This window comes from Silene latifolia, chromosome 1, assembly GCF_048544455.1.
Source record: "Silene latifolia isolate original U9 population chromosome 1, ASM4854445v1, whole genome shotgun sequence".
In the NCBI taxonomy this organism is placed as follows: Eukaryota; Viridiplantae; Streptophyta; class Magnoliopsida; order Caryophyllales; family Caryophyllaceae; genus Silene; species Silene latifolia.
The window spans coordinates 79911894-79925236 of NC_133526.1; the positions used below are offsets into that span (position 1 = coordinate 79911894).

Below are 13343 nucleotides of genomic sequence, written 5' to 3' on the forward strand. Positions count from 1 at the left end.
TCTTTGCTTTGCTCTATCAAGCCATCTTTTTTGGCGTCCTTCAGTATGGATCGAGCATCCACAAGGTAGCTCCTGAAACTTTCCTCAATGTGGAGCAACCGGCGGACGAAACTGTTGTTGTTCTCGATCATAGTAAGAGTCTTAAGGATGATATCATTCATTTTGTTGATGGAGTTTGGAATTTGTTTGAAAGATTAAGTAGGGTTTATTTGAAGTTTGTTTTAGCTGTTAGGGTTTGGAGATGTATAGTGAGATAATGGAATGTTAGTTGAGATAATGCATGTATTTATACTAAGCAATGTGTGGTTTGAGTTGTTTTTTAATTAATATATATGTTAGGAAGTTGTGCCATAATCATCATCATATCTCTCTGCTGCTTCAAATCTTATTACTAACCCTTCTCATTCCATATTGTCCATTCATATGCACATGGATGGCAGTAATAATGCATGCATCGGAATTATAACGGGCCGTAATTATGCATGCATCTAGTAATATTTAATTTAATTTTTTTTTTATTTTTTAAAAACAAACAACAACGGTTATTTATAAACAACCCGTTGTGTTTAGTTATAACAACGGTTTTGTATATTACAACCCGTTGTTATAACTTTCCCCCCAAAATTGAGTCACACTTTCCACAATGGGTTTTGATACTTAAAACCGTTGTTAATAGTTTTAACAACGGGTTCCTTAAGAAAACCAACCGTTGTTAAAACCTTTTACAACGGACGCTTTAACAACGTCCGCTTTTTTATATAACCTTTTACAACGGACGCTTTAACAACGTCCGCTTTTTTATATAACAACGGTTTTTAACCGTTGTTATAGCCTGTATCTGTAGTAGTGATGTGTATAGGTAGTATAAATGAGGAGGGAAGCCAAAAATTCATCATTTTTTTTTTGATAAAATGTAAGTATTATATCAAAAGAGAAAAGTGGTCCATACAACAGGAAAAAAACGGAGCCAAAACAATGAACAGAAACACATGGGCTCGTTCCCCATCCAAACAAAAACGGGCTAACATATGCCCATAAAAACACCAACTCAACTGGATCCGTTTTGTGTAAACCAACAAAACCAGATCTCCCAACCCCTAATCTTCTTCATCTTTTCTGACCATCAAAATCAGATCTCATATATCGCTTACTAACAACGACAACCTCCCCTGATTTCTTCAATCAAATTGTAGATGAGAGGAAACTAAAAAGTTTATGCTAAATTAGTTGAATGTATTAATTATTAATAGGTATAAAGATGAGAGGAAACTAAAAAGTTTATTAAATTTGCATTCTTTTGTCACATTAAAATTTGTCATTTTAGGTACCATTTAATTAAATTGTATAGATTTATTTATAGATGAGTGAATGAAATCAATGTCATGTAACTATAAATTGATAATCCACGCCACATTAAAATTCCATGTTAAATTTAATTAAATCTGTTATTTTAAGTACCTCTTTAATTAGATTGTATAGATTATAGATGGCGTTTTAGGGCCGCCGCATGAAACTTCATAGTGAAAAGAGTTGCATATTCAACTAATAAAAAGTTGCTTAAGGTAATATTTTTAAATTATGTGAGTATGTATCATCCTACTGCAATTTGAAAACACAAAAATAATAAAAAATAAGATTCTAATTAATTCAATATACAATAAAGAAAAAATGTTAAAAAATATTCTAGTTATCTATGTAAACTTTACATACCAATTTTTGAAATAAAATGGAAATTTTGATTGTTATATAATAGTGAGGGGAAAGCAAAAAGATCGTCATTAAATACAAGTAATAAAGTTAAATAAATAGGGTAAATTGATTAATAAAGTTATGAGAGGGAGATAAAAAGTTTGAATCAATTTTTTTTAATTTATTTTGTATGTTTAAGACTTTATATTTTTTAAATTTTTTTACTAATAAGCATGTGACACATGATAATAAAAAATGAATTTATTTTATGACACATGGCTTAGTGAGATGACTTAATGAAATATTTAGTCTTGCCTTTTTATAATATTGTACTTTATATACCAATTTTTTTTTAATAACATGGAAATTATTATTATTGTTATATAATTGTGAGAGGAAAGCAAAAAGATCATCATTAAGAAGATAATAAAGTTAAATAAATAGGTTAAATTGATAATCAAAGTTATGGGAGGGAGGTGCGTTGGATGGCTCAATTTCTTTACATGGTAATGTATTGTTCCTGATAAAAAAATTGTAATTTGATTCTTAATAAAATATTTTTTCCAATTTAAATGTTCCCCAAACATTTTTAATTAAGATATCCCTAAAAAAAAAAAACACTCTTTCTAAAAACCCTAGCCTCCATCAATTATACGGGGCTTCCATCGATCATCAATCGATGGTAAGCCCCAAAATTGCTTTATTTTTCAATCAATAGTTTGCAATCTATTTTCCTTTATGTTTTTGTTTAATTTCCGCTTTCGTTTTTGTTTCGTCTCTCTTTCTGAGGGCTCCGTCCCCGTCTATCGGTGGTGTCCTTCTCTCAGTTTGAGAGCTTTCGTTTTCTGGTTCGTTTGCAGTTTTCTAATAAGTCAGCAGAAGATCAGCGTTGTTATAGATCGTTATATGGTTTTACATATTTTGTCCGATTCATGGCTACAATCAATCACGTCAGAAGAAATGGATACTCGTCAAGGAAGATTCGGAGACCCTCTTATGGATGAAAGCCTTTTGCGGCGAATCGATGATAGAGACTCTGTTGCAGTGTTTCGTTCTTTGAACAAGAATTTATTTTTATGGTTGTAATCGATTTGTATCCGATTGAGCTTGGCATATGTTGTAGATGTCGTATGACTTTTTATTAATGATAATGATCTTTTCTCAAAAAAAAAAAAGTTATGGGAGGGAGATAAAAAGTTTGCATCAATTTTTTTTTTGCAACTTATATTTTTTATTTTTTAAAAAAAATTATGAATGAGGTGAAATATAATGTTTTGTTTGTCATGTTGAACTCAAAGCTGGTAAGAATAAAAACTATACATATATGAAAATTAAAGGATGAAACAAATAAAAAAAATGAAAAAATAAACAATAGGCGAAAGTAGTAACTTACAACATAACAATAAAGCGTTCACATCAAAGAAGATCATGATATTGAATCCTATAAAACACAACAAAATAAAGAGGTTAGACTTAATTTACTAATAGAAATGTTATAAAAAAACCATAAAAAAAAAAAATCAATACCAAGATATACACAAACAATATGTAATTTCACTTAAAGAGATGAAATATATATATATATATATATATATATATATATATATATATATATATATATATATATATATATATATATATATATATATATATATATATATATATATATATATATATATATATATATATATATATAACATTCTTTTACATTAAAAATTCAAGAGTAAGATGAAATGTTGAAATTAGGTTACGAACTTACAATGAATGGGAGAAGAGGAAAAACAAATGTGGAGTAAATGAAAAATAAAACATCTTTTACATTATTATTATTATTATTATTATTATTATTATTATTATTATTATTATTATTATTATTATTATTATTATTATTATTATTATTATTATTATTATTATTATTATTATTATTATTATTATTATTATTATAAGATTTAAATAGACATGAAATATCATAGCATATTAGGAGGTTTTTGAGAATTGTCACATGACAATTAAATACTACTCAAGTTAAATCTTTTAATGGTACGTATTTTATAGATGATTTAGCTAGTCATTTAACTATATTGTATAGATAGAAATATATTTCAACGTGGACATCGGCAATCCAAAGGCATTTTGGCAAAAAAATTGGGGAAGATGATATTTTGAAAATTGTATATGTAGTTGATTTATATGTGGGTGGAGTAAAAGAACAGGGATTACTAATCCGATTTTGTTTTTTTTTTAAAGAAGGAAAAAAGAGTGGACTAAAAAATAATTTATTTCTAGGTGGCATTTAGTCGATGTCTACGTGACATTTATAATCCTAGGTGGCTTTTAGTCGATGTCGACGTGACATTTAATAGGTGTTTTAAGTAGCCTTTTAATAAAATTTTATAGATTAGAGTGACACGCGGATTAAGATGTGGCATTGCAAATGCATAAGTGGCTTTTCCTTATCCTACGTGGCATTATCTGCGTGGCCTTTTGAGGCTAGCCTTTTAATAAGATTTTATAGATAAAAAGGCATGTTACTTAGTTAATTGAGTGTCACGTAGCATCCCTACAATCTCTTATTATGCATAGGTAATAAATGAACGCCAAACTTTAAGACCCTATTGCATATGCCTTTTCATTGCCCCTCAGGTTTCCTAATTTTCAAATTTCAATGCGCCTGAGAAAATAAAAGGAGAAAGTTGACGAAATTTTAATGCTAGACCCGACAATATTAAACACATAGCGCTGAAATCAATTAAAAAAATGAAAGCAATGCGTACAACCATAGTAAGAGTATAGAATATGAATCAACAAATGAAAAGAAAGTGTATGTGTAGATACCCGGTATCTGCACCTTCCAAAAAACATCTGATGATGATCGGACTACAACGCGTTTTGATGTGCGAGCATGTATTGGCTATACATGAGACGGTTTAATGCATTACTCGGATATGAAAAATAATTTCAAAAATGGTTTTCTATCTTCACTTGTATTCAAACAACGCTTTTTAGAGTTAAAACCGATTTTGAACCCAAAACCAACTCGAAAACTGGCAACCTGATACAACCTAAGTCAACCCAGTCTCGAACATCTAAAACAATGCCATAAATGATTTTATCATGTCATTTGCATTAAAATGACACTAATTAGAGTCAAAACCGACTTCGGGTCAAAAACCGACTCAAAATTCAAATCCCGACTCAACACGGGTCAAACTCGAGTCAAACACGCAAAATACCCACCCCAAATAACACCTTAAAAAAATCTTAGATGGCTAAGCAATCACATAAGCCACAAAACACAACCAACCAAAACATTAGTTAGAACAAAGAGAAAATCCAAATTTCCGAAAAGGAGAGGACACCCCATTGAGGCACTAGGTTGCTCGCGCCTCAATGGGCTTCCTCTTTAACCTCCGAGCAAACTCAACCGACTTCCCATCCCACATTTCTCTATAATTACCCCCTCATATGCACCTCTATAGGTACGCGAGAGTCCGCCTCCTCACATCTCCCTTAAACTTCTAGACCTTGACCTCTTAAGTCAAGAAATCGACACGTGTTTTCGATCGACCGACCCATTCGACCGGCTCAACATAAATTAACATATTTTCAAACAACATATTTTCAACATATTTTCAAAACAAAATCCTTTTTTAAGGCACACTTTTAAACTCATTTTGATCCCGAGTAGTCGCATAACGAGAAAACCGTCTGAAAAGTCGTCTACCTCGGAAACATTATAACATGTAAGTTTGAGGGTGTAAACAACTTACTTATTTCATGTATTTATTGTCTTTATGACATTATAAACATGAACCATGCATAACACGATTCAAAACATGGAAGAAACGAGTCAAAACTTGATTCTTACTAGAGTGGGGGCGTCATAGTCTCGCACAATGACTCGCGCACCAATGACCTCTCTCGTTCGAGTCGGGTCGTGTTTTTTTTTTTTTGTGTAAGTTAAGTATATATTAGCTCAAAAAATTCAGTACAATTTACATCATAAGGATTTTCCAGTTACGTCAACTACTAATCTAAAGTCACAATCAACAATAAAAAAAAATTACTATATCTGACTCTTGACCATCTCTAGCCAAAGTAGTTCCCTGTCACTTAGCCGAGTTTCATTCATACTCCAGAACCTTTGCATCACCATACATATGACATTATTTACTTATACTCTAGGCATTAGGACACTGTCATTATGCCTAGCATGATTCCTTGCTTCCCAAATTACATACACTACACCAGCATGGCATGCTCCTATCAAATGGCGTTGTAATCTGCTCCTACCCCTACTGGTTTTTTGTCCAGTGGTGCAGCATCTCAGGTCTGAACTGCACTCCTAGGATCTGTTGCAACGTCAAGATGCATCTTCTACTATACTGACACTCATAAAATACAAAGTCTTGCATTGATCAAATGTGGGAAGTTTATTTGAGTTGGACCTCTTTCAACTGTGTACTGCTTGTAAACTGCATTCACCATCAATTCTGCATCACCATCTTCCCACCTTCAGTCCGTCAAAATCCCATCATCCCGCCTTCATCACCTTCATCACCTTCATCACCATTTCAGTCCCGATTCATTCAACCTCGTCTGAGCACCATCATACACCACTACACTGCTCTCCCCTGCCTCGCACAACCTCCCATGCTCTGTTTCGCGTGCCCCATGTAGCACCATCACACTAGAGACACCACCATTCTCCACCATTCACACCTGCAACATCAATAGCACCAGTTGCACCCATCGACAACCTCCTCACCAACAAACCGCCAACCACGACGCCAAATCCACCTTCACCATCATTCTAATCACCTGCACCTCGGCAAGCAACGACGACAACCAGCCGGCTCTGAGCCTTAATTCATCCACCGCTGCTCCGTTCTCCATCAAAACCCGTCACCTGCAACAACATCGACAATCTACAACAATTGCTTCTCAGCCGGTCAACCGACCGCCGCTCTCCATTTCGGCTGGAAATTCATGCAATTTTCACCTCTTTTAAACCAAAAAATCCCCAGCCGGCCATACCACCGGCCGTCGACTCCTCGATTCCCAATATCTCAAATTGGTCCCGCCGCCCCACCGACTGCCGACACCCCAACCGGCTCACACCACGCATCAAATTCATCTTTGTTTCTAGAAGGCTCCCTACCGGTCGTACCACCGATGGCCGGTGGACCGGCTAGGCTTCCCTTTGCTTAGATTTCCGTCCTTTGCTTTCCCCTTTTGCTTTTGTTGTGTTTTACAATTGTTCGAGATGTGTGTACTCGTGTGTCGTGTATGTATGTATTGTTACGTGAGATGAGAGGAGAATATTATTATTATTATTATTATTATTATTATTATTATTATTATTATTATTATTATTATTATTATTATTATTATTATTATTATTATTATTATTATTATTATTATTATTATTATAAAGGGATGCGCGCAGCTTTCATTAACATAAAAAATAAAAGATTACATGAAATTGGTGGGGAGCCGAGAGACAATCTGGGCTCCCACGCCCTTAGCAATAGTAAAGCTAAGACGATATCAACAAGGTGTATATAGTCACTTACCTTGCTAAATAGGGAGAGTAGAATATCTATCTCGAACTTGCGGAATCCTCCAAGTAATTGCTCCAGGATGACTTTAATATTAAACTAGTATCACGAATCCGTCGATCTAGATATTGATCACTAGGACCAATACCTATAGCTTCACAACCCAAGAACCTCCTCTCTCTTGTGTAGAGAAAGATACATTTTTGTTGTGTGATTTTTGGATGATACAAATGCCTCCCAAAAGCCTTCTATTTATAGGCCTAGGAGAACATGGTTTTTCCCTAACAAAACCGTGTGCTCCAATGGTTTCTCTAATAAAACCATGGGATGGAGACCATGGTTTCTTATAAACCATGGGTCTCAAATGGTTTTTCTACAAAACTATGTCCATTTGTCCCAAACAATGGGCCACTCACAGTTTATCCAAACTAACTGTAGAAAAACTACGGAATAAAATATTTCCGACTCATGGGTGGATCATTCGACTATTCTGTAACAGCACCCACTCACACATAAGGAGCAACAATATCACAAGATAAGTTCATACAGGTTAATGAGTCGTGCGACCAACGCTTACACCTGCATTTGGGAGCTCCAAACTAGAAACCCGATAATGGCCAGAATGGAGACATCAACCTCTTTAAAACAACGTACATATTATATGGTATAAATAGCCCCCTAGAACAATTTTTCTACTTTGCACAGAATAAACATGTTTTAATCCCTCTAAGAAACCATGTCATCCTCTTACTGTTCACAACATATCTACAGTTTTGTCCACTTGACATAACTGTCCGGCCGGAAGATATAAGTGAATTGTGCAATGAAATTATTCTTCCCTCATCACATATGCCACTTTGAAAAGAGTTAACTGCTTACCCAGTATCACCCCTTTAGATCGAATCATTCATGATCATAGGTGGTGCACTAGAGTAGCTAACATTAACACCTTTCTTCATGTCATATTGAGAGGTCCTTAAGGGTGTCAATGGATCAAGTTAATGATCTAGGACTCTCACAGTGAGGAAGCAGGGATCCATTCACTCACCTCCTTATGGTCGACAAAGCACATGTGGTATGAAACACATGTTACGGTGGAGATATTTAAAAACTATGTCCATCTCTATAAACACCGTACGAGTCTCAATTTATTCGCAAACTGTGCGCATAACTCGAGTATTAACATGCTCACTCTCAATAGCGCCATGTAAATACTCCTACTCGGCTTTTATAGGCTTCATGGATATTGGGTACTATCCACGTCGACTTAAAAGTAACAAATAAGTCTCATCTTGTCTCTTACCAAGGCGACCTCTATTATGAATTTTCTATAGTATGCTCGCTCTCTCAGCGCCATATATAGATAGGTCTCATCTCTACTCGCTCTCACAGCGCTAGAGGCGATTGCTTGTGTGAGTAAGCCAATATAAGGCCTATTTCTGGACAACAGACATTATGATTCGTACTCAGTAAACATTATTGATAAACCAACCAGAATAAAAAATTATTCATTCAAGAAATCACAAATTTCTCAATACAACGATACGAGTCCAAGAGATTTTACATGCTTGACAAAAGAATCCTTAGCGATCGGCTTAGTAAGCGGATCAGCTACCATTTGACCAGTAGAGATATGGTTCAAGACCACCTTTTTGCGTATTGTCATGTCTCTAACATAATGGTACCTAATCTGAATGTGTTTGGTTTTACCATGATATTTAGGGTCCTTTGTATACGTTAGTGCAACCATGTTGTCACAATAGATCAACACGGGCTCTTTTGCACTAGGGACAACACCTAAATGACGTACAAAACGTCTTAACCAAACTGCTTCTTGTACTGCTGCAAAACATGCCACGTATTCAGCCTTCATTGTTGACATGGCAATACAAGATTGCTTCTTACTACTCCAAGATATGGCGCCATTATTCAGTAAGAAAGCATATCATGATGTGGACTTACGTTCATCGAGATCACCAGCCCAGTCAGCATCGTTGTATCCAATAAGGCTTAGATCTTTTCCTTGATAACATAACATATAGTCCGATGTTCCTTTAAGGTACCTAATTATCCTCTTAACTGCTTTCCAATGAGCCAGTCCAGGATTCGCTTGATAGCAACTCACAAGTCCAACGGCGTAGCATATATCAGGCCTTGTACACATCATTGCATACATTAGACTACCAACTGCATTGGAGTAGGGAACTCGAGACATTTTATAACAACCCAACCCACCACCGTCGTAACACAACCCAATAAGATGGGTGTGCACCTTTGGACCCATATTTTTCCTCACTTAAGCTCAAAAGTACAAGGCCTTGTTACTATGTTTTGGGTAGAATCCTTTATAAACATATCACAAGCCTCTTACTTTCCCGATGTGGGACAACTTTTTCTCTCAAACTCTCCCCCGCTTAAATAACATTACGTCCTCGTTGTGCCCGGAGGCTGACCGTAGCCAAGCCCAGAATCCTCCCCCGCTAGATGGGTGACCTGGGTACTCCTGACCACAGGCTCACCACACAGTCGCAGGGTTGCTCTGATACCAATTGTAACACCCCTGATTTTCGGCTAAATTAAAATCTAACTTTCACATATAAAACGCGCCGAAATACAGAGATATTATAATTAATATACAAAGTCTCTTATTACAAATCCTTTTAAAAATAAAAAAAATGGAACCAAAACTTTATAAAGTCTTTAATAAAAATCTTCCCTTGAAATAAAAATCCTTTTGAACAGCAGCGGAAGACCTGAAAACAAAACCAGAAGACAGAAAGGACTACCCCCATGACGAGTAGCCCCGAAGGGAGAAAACACGTCAGCCGGAAAACTGAGTAACAGATAATACCTCAATATAAGCAGCTTAATTTTTGGTCATGGCGTGGAAACAAGTACACGTAAAAATAAAAATAAATACAGAGAATAATAAAAACACTCCCCGATAACTAATCAGACAAACTCCTTTCTATTTCCATTATATACCACACTCTCTTATTCCAATAGTTAACCAAGTCTCATCTCATTACTCCGTCTCACTCATTACTCTATCTCACAATATAATAATCCAATGTAACCATGTATCGTATTCTCATCGTCGACCCTAAGACAAAGACAAGGGGTGAGTGAACTGGCGGAATAAAACCGCGAAATAATATTTCCATCTCAATATCGATTTCAACTCAAATAACTCAATAACCAAGGTCGCTCTAGACCGTAAACATAACTCGGCACAACGGCCCCATAACTCAAAACCAGTAACCAATATTCAGCTCAATTTCAAAATCGATATTGTGAAATATTCCATTAAAGGAATTGCTCAACATTTAGAGTAAAACTCTAAACTAATCACCCACGAGTCAATGTAAAAGAAAACAATAATAAAAACACGATACAATCTCAATAATCAACCTCACGCTTGAAAACGAAGGCTTACCAATGAAAATAGCAAAGTTCAATCCTCAATATTACTCACCACAATAATAAACGTGCACTTGCACTTGACTAATTTTCTTATTATTCGGTTTGGATAAACTAACTCATTCAAATCCATTGATCCTCGTTATAATCCACTATTCATAATGGAGTAAGTTTCTCACTTAAGGAGCCGGTACCAATAGCATCTATTCCGAACCATCGCAAATTTAGTACCGGTATACCTATCTCGTACAACTCAATTACCTAAGTTTACACCCTCGTAATTTAACCCATCTCACAATCAATATAAAATAGTAGGATAGAAAATAAAATATTATAACTACCGATAAAATTAATAATCAAAATTATAACAGATAATCACCTTGTCATCAAAGTCGATGAATACAAACAAATAGCACAAGATCAAGCAACCCCGAACAATAATATAATAATAGGATCGATAGAATCGTATTACCTTATATCGAAAAATAGTACGGAGCATCCAAATAATAATTGATGATTATGGAGGATGAGTGTAGCAGAATAAGGGTTTTTATGGAGGAAAGCTAATCTACTATAAAGCGGTAGGAAATTCACGGAAGAAAGCCATAACGAAAGAGTAATATGGTTTTATAAAGAGAGATAAATACCATAGTTATTAGGTTATATAATACTATTAGCTAATAAGTGGACAAGTTGGACTCTTAACAAAAACTAGTAAAGACACGGCCAACTAACTAAGGCCCAAAGGAGGGTTATATTTAATTATTTTAAACACTTATTAAATATTTCAATGTGAGAAATAATTATGACTAAGTTGTTATATTTAATTATTTTAAACACTTATTAAATATTTCAATGTGAGAAATAATTATGACTAAGCCGTCATTCTTTGGGCCTTAGTTAGTTCGCCGTGTCTTTACTAGTTTTTGTTAAGAGTCCAACTTGTCCACTTATTAGCTAATAGTATTATATAACCTAATAACTATGGTATTTATCTCTCCTTATAAAACCATATTACTCTTTCGTTATGGCTTTCTTCCGTGAATTTCCTACCGCTTTATAGTAGATTAGCTTTCCTCCATAAAAACCCTTATTCTGCTACACTCATCCTCCATAATCATCAATAGTGGATTAGAGACCAATTCTTATACCTTACACCTGGGTGTAGGGTACTTCATACTCCCCCTATTAAAAAAAGATAAAAATAAAAAATAAAAACTCCCAACATCCCCACTATTAAGCGGTTACCATCCACAATAAATAACCATTCTTTTTCCTATTGCAAATCTACAGCTTCTATATTCACCAAATAAATTATGCACAAATTTAATTTTTCATCCATCCTATTAGTTTTCTAATCTCGTTTTCTATTTTGATCCATTATTTTATCAGGTAAGTGTTGAAATTACGTTAAAACCCCTAAAAATCGCATATACTATTAATTGAATTGAATTTTTCCGTTTTCTCTTTCATTATTCATGGTTAAATTTGTGATTTTGGGCGTGATATTTATCATATGATACTATCATATTCACTTTCAATTTAGTGAATATGGTAATTTAATTTGATGAATATATGTTATCTAGTGTGATATTCATCATATATAACTATTATATTCACTTTCAGTTTAGTGAATATGATAGTGTAACATAATGAATATGTATTAGGTACTATGATATTCATCATATAAGACACTATTATATTCATTTTGAGTTTAGTGAATATGATAGGGTAATTTGATGAATATATGTAACTTAATGTGATATTCACCTTAAGACACAATTATATTCACTTTAACTTCAATGAATATGATGATTTATTTTGATGATTATGATTCATAAACTTGATAAATTTGAGTACAAATAGATTAAAATTAGAATTTCATGAATTTGATAAGATTTTAATAAACTTGTAAATTGAGTAATTTGAAAAAGAAGAACAAACGTTATTGTACGTACGTACTGTATGAAGATGTAGTGACTAGTTATTATTATTATTTTTTTATTTTTTTATTTTTTTCCTCTATAACTACCATGAGAGTATCATGCTCCCTACCCCTGGGAGTAGGATATAATTTACCATTAGAGACTATTATTTGGATGCTCCGTACTATTTTTCGATATTAGGTAACACGATTCTACCGATCCTATTATTATATTATTGTTCGGGGTTGCTTGATCTTGTGCTATTTGTTTGTATTCATCGACTTTGATGACAAGGTGATTATCTGTTATAATTGTGATTATTAATTTTATCGGTAGTTATAATATTTTGTTTTCTATCCTACTATTTTATATTGATTGTGAGATGGGTTGAATTACGAGGATGTAAACTTAGGTAATTGAGTTGTACGAGATAGGTATACCGGTACTAAATTTGCGATGGTTCGGAATAGATGTTATTGGTACCGGCTCCTTAAGTGAGAAACTTACTCCATTATGAATAATGGATTATAACGAGGATCAATGGATTTGAATGAGTTAGTTTATGCATACTGAATAATAAGAAAATTAGTCAAGTGCAAGTGCACGTTTATTATTGTGGTGAGTAATATTGAGGATTGAACTTTGCTATTTTCATTAGTAAGCCTTCGTTGTCAAGCGTGAGGTTGATTATTGAGATTGAATCGTTTTTTTATTATCGTTTTCTTTGACATTGACTCGTGGGTGAGTA

General features: G+C 34.1%; 1 protein-coding gene across 2 annotated transcripts in view; it reads left to right on the forward strand.

Annotated features, from left to right (window-relative positions):
- Nucleotides 1-201: 201 nt before the first annotated feature.
- Nucleotides 202-13343, forward strand: part of LOC141607016 (uncharacterized) — a 269164-nt gene continuing 256022 nt past the window's right edge. For both annotated transcript variants that reach the window (XM_074426396.1, XM_074426403.1), the window contains exon 1: nucleotides 202-214. The gene's annotated coding sequence lies outside the window, so the exon portion shown is untranslated. The remainder of the gene's footprint in view (nucleotides 215-13343) is intronic.